General features: G+C 35.3%; 1 long non-coding RNA gene across 1 annotated transcript in view; it reads right to left on the bottom strand.

Moving 5' to 3' along the window:
• Window positions 1–2,709: 2,709 nt before the first annotated feature.
• The window catches only part of LOC136844004 (uncharacterized), a 178,547-nt gene continuing 167,779 nt past the window's right edge, over window positions 2,710–13,477 (bottom strand). The window contains exons 3-4 of the long non-coding RNA XR_010854751.1: window positions 8,156–8,436; window positions 2,710–6,424 (exon numbers count right to left, since the gene is read on the bottom strand). This is a non-coding gene — a long non-coding RNA (uncharacterized lncRNA). The remainder of the gene's footprint in view (window positions 6,425–8,155; window positions 8,437–13,477) is intronic.

Genomic DNA, 13,477 nt, shown 5'->3' with positions numbered 1-13,477 from the left:
AAGATAAAAAAAAAAAAATTCAAATTAACTCACGCTGTCTACCGATAAATAGTGAGCAGTATAGTATACTCACCGCAGTTGCAAAGTAACTTGGATGCAGCGTTTAATATCTTGTGTTGCTATTTAGTGAAATTACAAATAAATTTTCGCAATAATGTACTTAAAAATAATAACATAGAGACGAAAGAAGACACTTACTTCTTAAATTATATAAAAAAAATCAGTAACGAAATCACATCGGCCTAAAACAGCTTTTTTTCTTCGCGACCTAAACACATAAAGACGGCATTTAAACTCACTCCAATCAAGAGCCCCGTTACAGTGAACCCCAGGCGCGATTTAAATGCCCTGATGGGCTCCAGAAGAGTCAGGTGTCCGCTAACTCACGCAAATGAATGGGGGGAGTGGGATGATTTAAACCGTTCGTTCGCCGGGAAAGATTTAAAGGTATTCATTCAAACTGAACTGAGCTATTTGATTCAACGGAGTTTAAAAGCTTTCCTCTTTTTAAAGCTAAAGGGGGTGTTGCCATTTGGTAACAAGTGGTGATATTTTACAAAAACGTACTTTTATGTATTTTCAAATATTTTAATCAGATTTTATTGTTTAAAATAGTTTTTAAGCTTATATTGGATTTAATATTGTTTAAGATATCTGATGAATTGGTAACATATATGAGGTATTTCATGTTTAATGGAAGCGTCTCCTGGCGTGAATTAGTTAGATCATAAGAAATGTAATATCAAAGATTTCTCTCTCTCTCTCTCTCTCTCTCTCTCTCTCTCTCTCTCTCTCTCTCTCTCTCTCAAAAAGTGCACACATGAAGGAATACTCAGATGGGTTTCAGAATCATTATTTGTTTCTATATATATATATATATATATATATATATATATATATATATATATGAATATTATATATATATATATAGATACATATGTATCTATATGTATATATACAATGTATCATATATATATATATAAATACATATATATATATATATAAATATATATATATATATATATACATATATATATATATATATATATATATATATATATATATATATATATATATATATATATATATATATATCCATATATAATTTATATGTATATATCCATGCATATAATTTATATGTATATATCCATGCATATAATTTATATGTATATATACATACATACATACATATATATATGTATTATATGTGTATATATACCTATATATATTTATATATATATTCAGTATATATATTCATATTAATAAACGTGATCGTACGCTTCTTCTAAGCTATATTGATTAAGTACGATAAATCTTAAGATAGTGATTACATAATCTATTTGAAACCCTCTGACAACAAACATTACAGAAAGCCGTAAACATTCCATAATCTCTACACCACATTACTTACAAAGTCTACGGAGAGCACCAGCCCGTTTACGGGGGAGGGGTGGGAAGAGGGATGGGGATGGGGAAGGGAAGGCGGAGGGAATGGGGGGAGGGAGAGGGGAGGGAGAGGGAAAAGTGAAGGGGAAAGGGAATGGGAAGTGGGAGGGGAGGGGCTGGAAGAGGGGAAGGGGAGGGAAGAGGAAAGGGAAGGGGAGGGAGGCGGAAGGGGAGGGGAGGGGAAGGGGTGGGGAGGGGAGGGGAAGGGGTGGGGAGGGGGGGAGGAGGAGGAAGGGAAGGGGGATGGAAGCCCCGAAGCCTCCGGAATTCCCAGAAGTCTTCTGAATTCCCAGAAGCCTTCGGAATTCCCAGAGGCCTTCGGAATTCCCAGAGGCCTTCGGAATTCCCATATGCCTTCGGAATTCCCAGAAGCCTTCGGAATTCCCAGAAGCCTTCGGAATTCCCAGAAGTCTTCGGAATTTCCAGAAGCCTTCGGAATTCCAAGAAGTCTTCGGAATTCCCAGAAGCCTTCTTAATTCCCAGAAGCCTCCGGGATGTCCAGTGTGCATTCATGCCACAAGAAAGACACAGAGTTATATATATATATATATATATATATATATATATATATATATATATATATATATATATATATATATATATATATATATATATTTATGCGCGTACACACACATATATACACAGACAATAGTAAGTAGAAAAAAGAATATAAATAATTAAATACAAGTAACAATAGGGATACATTTAATATGAGAATGTTTTTGTTTACTTACTATATTTGCTGTCGTTATCTACCACAGTCATGAAAGGGACCACTAGTTGCCAGTTGTCTCTGTGTACAACTAAGACATTTAAATTCTGACAAATTACTTGAGGGGTGTGAGGTCTTCCACCGTGTTAACTATATAAAATAATCATAGGTTCATTGGAGGTTTAATGAAATATGAACTTGATCTCCATAAATAGTATTCTGTCTATCTCTTAAAGCTTTAAAGTAACCAGTTAGCGTTTTTCATTATTAATTTAAACGTCTATTTCCTACATTGTTGCCAACGGTGTGAAGACTAGTTCTTACGTATATGTTGGTTTTATTGGAAAATTTTTGTAAAATTTTCATGAAGATTATTTAAAAATGAATATATTCTGATATAAAGATATTTATGAAGGAATGATAATTTATAGCTTAATTTTTTTGAAAAATGTGAGCAGTTCTACGTTATTACCGCAGACTCCTCGGAGAAGATACGCTTTACACCACTAAAATAGAAACCTGGCTAATCGTCGAAGAAGAAAAGTAGCGAATTTTTAGCATTTCAGATAATTTTTTTTATTTCAAATTTATATAGAATTAAGGACTTTTGGACAGTGGCTATTTATGCAGCAGCGAAGTATGTTTAAATAAAAGATACTATAGATTTAGAAGGATTATGACATATGCAGCTGTTTATGAGTAAGCCAAGAATCCCAGTTAATGACGTCATCGATAGCCAATAATGCAGAAGAAAATTTCCCGCCTTAAAAGTAGCACCTGTATGGGAATTCCACAGGTTTATATGTTCCTGTCTGATGATTTTCCAAATATGACCGAAATTTCCGGGTATTCCTAGTTTTTGTCAGTTTTATTTATTTATTAATTTTATGTGGTATGGCTCTACTGATGATGTTTACGCCGAAAGACAAGAGTAGGCTGTCTGTGATGGTAAATCATCATGTACATTATATACGATATGGCCAGCAGCGGGGCGAATACATGCCGACCACTGACTGGCTGAGGACGAAACTTACGCTGTGATTGGCTGGCGAGGCGATTATAGAAGCCAAAAATTTATAACTGCTGCAGCTTTGCTGAGCAACGGGGCTGGTGTATGACGTCATTAGCTTGTATCACCAGCGAATATTTTGATAGGTCGCCAGGTAGCTCACAGAATCTCGGACATTATGCTGTGGATCTGCTCGGGATGGGCGTTTCCCTCGATGTTTAATGTAGGTTTATTTATTTCATGAATAACAGGCTGTCTAAAGTTGGTAGGCAAGAGGTACACTTCTTGGGTGGTATTTAAGGAAGGCGTCTCCCGCTGAATTATGACCACCTCCAGCAGCCGTAGGTGTCCCGGGTCGCATATTCCACATCTCAAAAACTGACCATAGAAACTTCTTGAAAATAATCTCAATATGTTTACCAAGCCCAAAATACCCAAATATTGTCTTTAAACTATCCTAACCTAACCCAGCCTAACCTAACCTAACCTAGAGGCATGACAAAAAAAAAAAAAAAAAAAACTGAGGCGCCCATTCGTCTGGCCGAACCATAATACAGTTGGGGAATATGCTTCCGGATCAGGGGCTTTTCTAATTAATTCTGTGTTCCCCATTATTGTATTTTTTTGTGATGATAGTTTGGTGCTCCTCTCTCACGTGGCTTTATGGGGCCTTCTTGAGCATGACAGGAGACCTCGTATATAACGAGAAAGGACTCACCACGCTAAATGGGTCTTATGTAATAAGACCTCCCCACTGGTTAGTGAATATACTACAGTTGTCTCAACAGTTCAAAGCCTGAGCACTTGCCGTTCTACTGCCGTGGACAGTTTTCAACGGTTTGAAGTAAGGAACATGGCAACACTTGCTGAATCTTCGCCCCCAACTTACCCCTCTACCACCTCCTCTTCCTCCTCATAACCTTCTCTTCCCCGTCCCTTGATCTCCTTATCTCTTTTTCTTCGTCGTCGTCCTCCTCCTCGTCGTCGTCGTCGTCGTCCTCCTCCTCGTCGTCGATGTCTGCCCCTTCCTCCTACTCTTGGACATGAATGAATTTCCACCACTACTGAAATTTAGAGCGCTACTGGCCGAGGGACAGACCTCTTACGTTGCAATTGTTGCCTCTGAGAGTTCACAATTACACCGAAGGACAGAGCGACAGTTGACTTTCTGAGGGCTGGATTTCTAACTATTGAACCCCAATGAAAAACTTTTAAAAATACATCATTTGCTCGTGCCCAGTCGAGCTCCCTCCGAGACCTCTGCAGAACCTGCTTTACAGTGTCGCTGCGGAAAGATGTGTAACTAGAACCTCTCTGGTGCTTCCGTTGCCAGCGCTATGGCTATCACCAAAATCGGTGCAGAGGACACCTACTCTGCGGGGTTTGCAGTACAAAGTACGAAACCAAGAAGCGTCTGTAGAATATCAAGAAAGGAGGAATCTACTACTCCCAATTGCTGCAACTGTTCAGAATCACATCATGCTTGGTTCAAACGCTGTAGTTTAAAATTTGCGCGCATTGCACAGTTAAAAGCAAAGAAGCACCCATTTAGACAGACACCAGCACCTGCACCAGTACTTCAGCAATCAACTTATCAACCCGAATTTTAAACATTTCTTTCAATTGTTCTATGTTCTGAATATTGTTCACTGGTTTGCTCGCCATCAGTTGATTATTATCTCAAAGAAACACGGCCGAAAACAACCAAACAGCACGTGGAAGCAGCACCAGTTTCTTGTCAGGAGAAAGAGACACGAAACCTGTAGCCAACGCCCTCACCTTCTTATTCTCCCCGCCCCGTTCTCTCACCTCGGACTTTAAAAACATTCTGCGATTGCCGTTGACCGTGGGAGCACAGACACATAATGTCTCGATTGCAACTCAGCCTTTTCCTGAAAGATTTCTTGGAGGCCGTAATGAAAATAACTGGAGTGTCCCATTGGGATGTAATACATCAAATTATTAACTTCTTAACCAAGGCAAAACAAGACAATTGTTAACCACTTTGACTGGCAGTTGCCCTGTTTCTCCTTCTAATACTTTTCCTCTCCCTTTTCGGTCGCTAACGTCTTACAACGAATCCTTCAACTTAAGTTGGCACCTGTCTCCTTTTATCGCCTTACTGAAGGGGGACATAAACAAAACATAATAGTACACTTACGTTCTACGGACCTCCTTTGAAGGGCAGTCAAAGGCCAAGTGCCATTAAATAATCTGACAGCACACAGTTCTCCTCGAGAGACATACACAACTATACGTCTTCCCTTTAGTCAAGGAGGAAAACACTTTTTTTCTCATAAATTCTTTCCTTTCCCTCCATCGATCCTTGCTCTTGAGGATCTAAGCTTTTTTCTTTACGGGTGTTGGTAAGTTAAATACGGTATGGAGTCTCCTTAGATTTTCATCCCTTTTCCGCGCTTACGCTTACGATAAATTTTTTTTCATGTTTTCTTATTGGCCTTCTGTTGCTCGTCAGGATCAACTACTATCTCTCCTTCTCACATATTGTGGGGCACCTGAGGGCTTAAATGGGTCTGTAATCCTACCTGATGAAATTTTCATTTCATGACCATATTTTCAGTTCCACACTATTATTTTTACATATTTCACTCGTGACCAGTTTTTCCACTTCAAATCATTGAAGGTTAACTTACGTTAATTACAGGCTGCTCTATGAGCAGGAGTCCGTATTGAACGTCATCTTAATCATACACATCAGCCACGACAGACACTCTGCTCTTGTCTTTCGGCGTGAACATACTCAGTAGAGCCTGAGAGGCACGTGGCCTTGAACAATATCAATGACGATTTTCTCTTGAAGATGGAAAACACCACGGAAGATGAATGCCACATTTTTTTACCAACTCTGTTACTCTGTATTTGTTACTGTGCATATTATTCCTAAATAACGCTACCCGAGTTCGCAACGATTTTCCTATCCATCCAAAGAATAAAGAACATCAGCAAGTTACTGGGAGAATGCAGTAACTTTGAAAGAGCAGCTATTATTGTTGAGATAATAACTGAATGTAACTATCATTTTCAACTCCACGTGCTTCAAAGAGGGTCTTCTACCTACATATCATCATCATTATGTTTTTTCGTCCACAGTTCTTTAATTTATTTCGCAATAACTTTTAAAGTATGTTATACCTCTATTCATCTTCAGCTTATAATAATTTACAAAGTTATTGTTGTTTTAGTGGCGTGGTGGCACAGGCCCTTGCTTCTTAAACAGCTCATTACAGGTGATGTTTCTGGAACAAGAAAAAGAACGGTAAATAAAAAGGAAAAGGAAGAAAAGGCCAGGGAGGGTTATAAAACAAGTAGGATTTTTTTATTTATATCTTATGATATTATCATTAATACTATTTCTTAAATCGCATTTTGCTCTAAATTGCTAAACTGGAAATATATTTATCTACAGTAAGCATATTCCAGTGTGTTAAATTCTGTTGAATAGTAAGTAAGAGACTAAAATCTGATCATACTTATTCTAAATGTAAAAGTATTTCTGATACAACGAAGTTGCGATAAATGAATAGCAGAATTCTTGCATTTCTTGTAATTAATCTCTTCAAATTTTTCACGGTATGAAATTGCTATGATGACGTTCTTAAGATATAAACCAAAATTAATGGTTTTACTGTAGAACATGGAAAAACCATATGACATCTAGACTCTTTCAGTTCGTGAATTATGTTGCTAAACTTAGCCCCAAAAATTTAAAAGAGAAAAATATCGAAACAGGATAAAAATTCGCGAATTCCATTTTTCAAAACAATAACACATAAATAAGAAGAATTCTTCATAGACAGCTTAGGTGGGAAATATATACTGCCCTTTGACTAGCTGAAAAAAAAGCAAGCGTAACTCGAATACTTATTAGCTGTCTCATAATTGTTTCCATGGGAACCATATTTATAAACAGCTTCGTACTTCATTCATAAAAATTTTGGATAGGTAGAAATCCTTCCAATTTATATGTTGCTATTGGAGATTCCTGTAAACCCAAGGGAAATATATTGCGCTTTTGCATATATTTTTGGGTTTAAAAGCAATTAAAAAGGAGTGTAATCGTTGTAATAATTCTGATTCTCTGCAATGTTTTTGCAACATACATTTTTTCTTACTGCGTCGAGTTATCTAATTTCTACATAAAAGGGGTCGTCTGAAGAAAAAATAGAGGTATTTATTGCAAGTTTATTTAGCAGTGCCAAATTTAGTTTGCATTGCAAAAAAGTTTGCAATATATGGACGATCTCGCACATACTTTAGGAAATGAAAAAAATCCACAAGAGCTGTTTTGTAAATATAAGTTTTCTTCTAGTATCTATGATAGTATTCCTTATTTGGTGTTCTGCTCTATATTTCCAAGCTGGAAATGTATATATTCAAATAAAAAATTTTATAGTCAGTTTAAATTCTTCAAATGAAAAGCTGAATGAGGAATTAAAACCCCATCAAACTCATTTTAATAGCAAAAATCTTTTTGATGCAAAGAACAAGAAAAAAAATCTTACATTTTTATTATTTAATTTATCAGTTTTCTATGATATAAAGTTGCCCTGATGGTGGATTTTTTAGTTCTATTGAAATATAATATATTAAATCATATATAATATTTTTTACTGATGAAGCTGGAAAAACAATATGGCGTCCAGACTAATCAATTTTATTAGTTATATATTGTAAATTTCTGTGAACAGGCCTCCAAGTCACAAATTATCGCATCTGGAGTATGTTTTTATTTTCCGCATATGCATTTATTGCTGAAAATCACATCTCTTTCCGTGAAAGCGACAAAGACTTATTTTCAATGACAGAAGTAAAATGTACAGAAACTGGATGCATGGACACAGTGAACTAATAAGTTACGTTTGAATTCGATGATGAAGTAACGTTATGGTAAACAACATGTACATTTTACCACATTTCTATGAACACAAGTTGTAATATAACAACCTTATATCACAGCAGCATCTTACCTAAGTCATAGGAAGATTGAACGAAGAATTAGGAGGAAACGCAGGTGTGCCGCTACTAGGAAGCACCATCTCCAGTTTTCCAGCACGATGTAGCGAATAGGTTACAGTTGTCAGTTGCTCCAAAACAAGAGAATTCTTTGCCCTCAGGCTTCCTGCACCTGCCGACTCGCCACTAGTATGGACACCGCCTGAGTGCTATTGTTTTCTCTCCTAATTTACTCTCGTTACGAGAGGCGATAGAAGGCTAATTACTCGTAGTAGGGTGTAACACAGCAGCACATCTGCCAATGAGATGAAAATACAAGAAATTAAACTACAATCTTATATTCTTAATTAGAATTTTCATGTGACCTTCATGGATCCCCTGAAGGCCATCCCTTGACCCTAAGCAAAGAACCCATCATTTAGAGAAAAGTGATGATCTCGAACTATTATGAATACTATTATGAATAATATACAGATGCAATAAACCTTTCAAGTAATTGTGCTTGTAAGCAATTACTCAGTACTTTACATAGGTGCTTTATATTCTACATGAAATAATTCAGTTACATAGTAGCAATAAATAAAGAATAAATATATAGATAGATAAATGACAAACTATTTCGTTAAAAATATTTCCTTGAAGAAATAAATATGGTAATGACGAGTCAAAAAGCATTATAACATCTTTCTTAATTATTTCTTACGGACGAACTGCTGACGGATGACAGCGTTGGAGACGTGTATAAAAAGCAGTTGTACAGACAAGTACATGAACAATTTTTCCAGAGTCCCTGAATTTCTCTTGTAGTGATTTGATAAAATTAGGTGAGCCGAGAGAGTTCACTTTTCCTGCCTTTGTACTTCACACCCAAAATAAATTATACAAATCAGGCCCCCTCCTTGGAGAACACGTAAGGAACCTCTGGCAAACAAACATGCAATTACAACATTAGAGGGTAAATCAGATAATTGCATAGAAGCCGAAATCGAGCATGAGGAGGGAATTTATTTTGGAGTAGCTAATCAGATGATTTAGTAAGTAAGTAAACAGACAAGGTGCAAAAGGAAAATTTCGTAGTACTTTGATAATTCCCGCTCGTCAATTTCGCGTTACATATTCATGAAATTCGACTGACGGAATGAGAGAAAGATAGAAAGAAAAAGCATTCATTTTATCTAATTGTTGTCGCAATTTGCTACTAACGCAGAATCAACAAAGAGCTTATCTGTCACGCTTCATCGGCTGTCTACTGGCTTTGCCAGCTGAAGAGGAAACTGACTGGCGAAGGTTTATTTACTCAACTTCAGCATCGCCTCGCTAATAAACAAAGTTCACGCAGTGAGCCAGCCAGCCCATTAGCCAGACTGGCTCGTCCCGGCAGGGTCATACGGCTAGAGGGTGAATGGGCGCTATTGCTCATTTAAACCGTGACCCCTAATTAATGAAATGGGTGGCGCAGTGAGGGAATGCGCCTTTATTAGAGGATAGACCCCTGTGATTAAGCGTTACTACCCTGGAGCGATGGAGGGCTGCTGTTCGAGGAAGTTGGAGCGTCTTTTGTTTTCTAGCTCAGTGGTTGCCAGGCGGATTTTTTTTTTTAGTACAAATGGAAATGCCTTCATCTTGGAACAATAAGAGATATATAATTATACTAACAGTGGGAATAATTATTCTTGAAATGGGACATATTATAGTATCTAAAATAAAGGTTAAGATTATAAGTTTATGTAGGGGATGAGGGTTAATTATGCCATTCAAGTAATTAGAATGAGTAATTTTATATATATATATATATATATATATATATATATATATATATATATATATATATATATATATATATATATATATATATATAAAAACAAATATATATTTATATCTATACATACACACACATATATATATATATATATATAAATACATATACATACGCATATATATCCTAATTGTTCATTTAACAGTCCAGGATTCATCCATAAAACGGCGTGAGGAACCAAGTATTTTCCAGATGCCACAAGATTATCAAACCAGAGTGCCACACGGTGGAATTATATACTGTATTTGGAAAGTATATGATTCCCGAAGTCTTAACTTTTTAAGATTGTCTTCACATCTTCAGAAATGCTCTCTCTCTCTCTCTCTCTCTCTCTCTCTCTCTCTCTCTCTCTCTCTCTCTCTCTTTTGAACACACATTTACATACACACACACACACACACATATATATATATATATATATATATATATATATATATATATATATATATATATATATATATATATATATATATATATATATATATATATATATAACAATGAATCCATTCTTCAAATCCTGGATTTATGTTGAAATACCTTTGAAAAAACACCCGCCGCATCTACAGCTTCTTCCAACTATAATGAAGATGTATGTCCAACATTTTCCGCAAATAGTGTCCCTCATCTCTACTTTAGATTCACTCTGGCGCCTTTGTTCCAGCATTATGCAGGTAATAATAAGTTATCAAAGGTGTTAATAACCTATTGAATTGTTACAATGGAGAAACAGGACCCATCTAGTACTACCAGGCAGTCTGATGTCAGCCCTCTTTCTAGGTGCGTCCCTTTTCCGCATTTCTGATATTGTTAAATTAATTTTCTTCCTTTCTCACTTATTTGGCATTGGTGTATAATTCACGCCATTTCCACTTCATCCTCAACATAATTCCTTTCATGCTTGCATGATGATGAAAAGTAACAGAATTACAGTTCCAGTACACGGTATATACTGGCGAATACAATCTTCAGGGTGCAAGGGTGGACTCTTCAGGTAGCAGCATTGGTTATCCCCCCTTGAACTCTCAGTTCATGGTAGGTCTGCCTCGTTTTCTATTCACCCTTTCCAAAATCTCCAGTTTTGAAACCCATCAATCCATTGATACCTACCCTGATTATTCTTTAATCTTTTACTGTAACCTCAGCTTATGTTTTGCTCCAAAGGTGAGGTCTCTACCAATAGACAGACTTGTGGATCTTGAAAATCATCCGTGTTGCTATTTGGCTAAACGTTGTTTCAGATTTTACGCCCATTCTCTGCTTTTGCTAGAATTCGCCCAAGTACAGCAGCTTTGCCCCCATCTTACCTCTTGCCATTTGTCTGCTGTCATCCACATGCTGAGGTTACATACCTGATATAGGTACACCGAGTGACTTCATTCACCCCGCACTAGCTTGGGGAGAACTCAAGCATTTCCCTTTCTCTTACCAGCAAAACGAAACACATCCAGCACTCTATAACTGTTTCCTGTAATCATGATCAAGCCTATAAAATTCTTGATACTCTCTTTACCTCAAACCCTTCTAGTTGCTCCTTTAAAATCCATTCCATCTTAGAATCTTAGATCACTATATTATTCCCTTTACTTCCACTCTCATCTTTCCCCACCTAATTTCTTCTAATTAACCCCACCTTTTATAGTCTGAGTTTTGACCTTGGTTTGATTTCTACTCCTCAACCATCCGGTGAAGAGAACGGAAGCATAAGTCATAACTATTTTTTCTTTTTGCTGATAATCGGTATTCCTTTATATTTGCTTTGAATTGCTGTATCATAGCACGAAGAAGTTTTCTCATGTTAAGAGGATGTCTGATGTCTTGGTTTCATCTACAACTGAAAACAATTTCTTTTTCTTCATCGTTAAAGTTCTGAACACCTCCTGCAATCTAAGTTTCTTCCTCTCTTTTGTGCTAATGAATCGATATCTTTAAATCCGGTATTGATCCGGATTTACTTTCTTGACCTTCTTACCCTTCTTGTTCTGACTCCTTGCAACTAGATATTTAACACTTTAATTGGAAGCGCAGATGGAATTGATTCATTATAATCTTCACCAGCCATAAAATACTTTTAGCAGTTACTAATTCTAAATCTTTGATACTTATTCTTGCAATATAGTAACACAAACATGGTAAGTTTCAGCACACTCATCAGTGGCTCTGTAGAGTCGAAATCTGAGTAAATAAAGTCGCTGTCTCCTATTCAACATCTCTCGAAGCGTCTGTTCGAACCCCAGCCAGAGTAGATAAGCGTACCCAAAAAGAATTATCTCGCATAATTTCTTTTGGGTATAAGTTATTACCAGGGTATAATGAATTCGATATCTATAGGCTATTTGAAAATACACACACACACACACACACACTTGTATATAAATACATATATATATATATATACATACATACACACACACACATATATATACATGTGTGTGTGTACTAATAATTTTTCCACACTTGTGAATAAAACACACACAAACACACACACACACACACACACACACACACACATATATATATATATATATATATATATATATATATATATATATATATATATATATATATATATATATATAATATGTGTGTGTGTGCATGGATGTGTGTTATTCTCATGTGTGAAAAAATTCACAGGTACACACACACATACACACATATATGTGTCTGTGTGTAAGTATGTATGCATATATATATATATATACAGTGTATATACTGTATATATATATATATATATATATAAAATATATATATATATATATATATATATATATATATATATATATATATATATATATATATATATATATATATATATATATATATATATATATATATATATATATATATATATATATATATATATATATATATATATATATATATATATATTGTCATGATGCGTACCAAGTACCTGGTTATTACACAACTAATCACAGTTTTCAAAAATATACCTCACTTCAGCCAGATACCTGAATTCTTATAACAAAAAGATTTACGGCCGAGTACTCTAAAAGTAACAGTGATCCCTTAAAAAACTCATTAATCACGTGAAAAATCAAACTAAGTTTATCAAAAGAATGGTGAGGTATCAAATATTAAATAAGAAATATACTAGAATAAAGGGGCATCACTCCATCAAACAAATTTAACGGTTTCCTTGGTCTTAATTCACTTTAGCAAAACTAAAGGAACAAAACATGTTTATCACTATGCCTTATGCACACAATTAATCCTATTCACTGGTGGTCAGTAAATGAAACACTGTTTTTAAAAATTTTCAATACAAAAATTTATTGTTAAATTCAAAATTTATAACTAGAATTCACAATCTGAAAAATTTACTATTGCTTGAAAACAACACAAATTTAATTAATTCTCGAATTAAATCATTAAACAAAATTAAATCACAAAAGTTTAATTTATCAGGAAACTAAATTAATCAAGAAAAATTTTAACTATCAAGAATTATTCAAGATTTGAAAAGAAAATCTTAATAAATGAAAATTAAATCAAGTATGCAATG

This window comes from Macrobrachium rosenbergii, chromosome 2, assembly GCF_040412425.1.
Source record: "Macrobrachium rosenbergii isolate ZJJX-2024 chromosome 2, ASM4041242v1, whole genome shotgun sequence".
NCBI classification, from domain to species: Eukaryota; Metazoa; Arthropoda; class Malacostraca; order Decapoda; family Palaemonidae; genus Macrobrachium; species Macrobrachium rosenbergii.
Note: the sequence above shows the minus strand (reverse complement) of the source record. Positions and strands in the feature narration are given on the sequence as shown.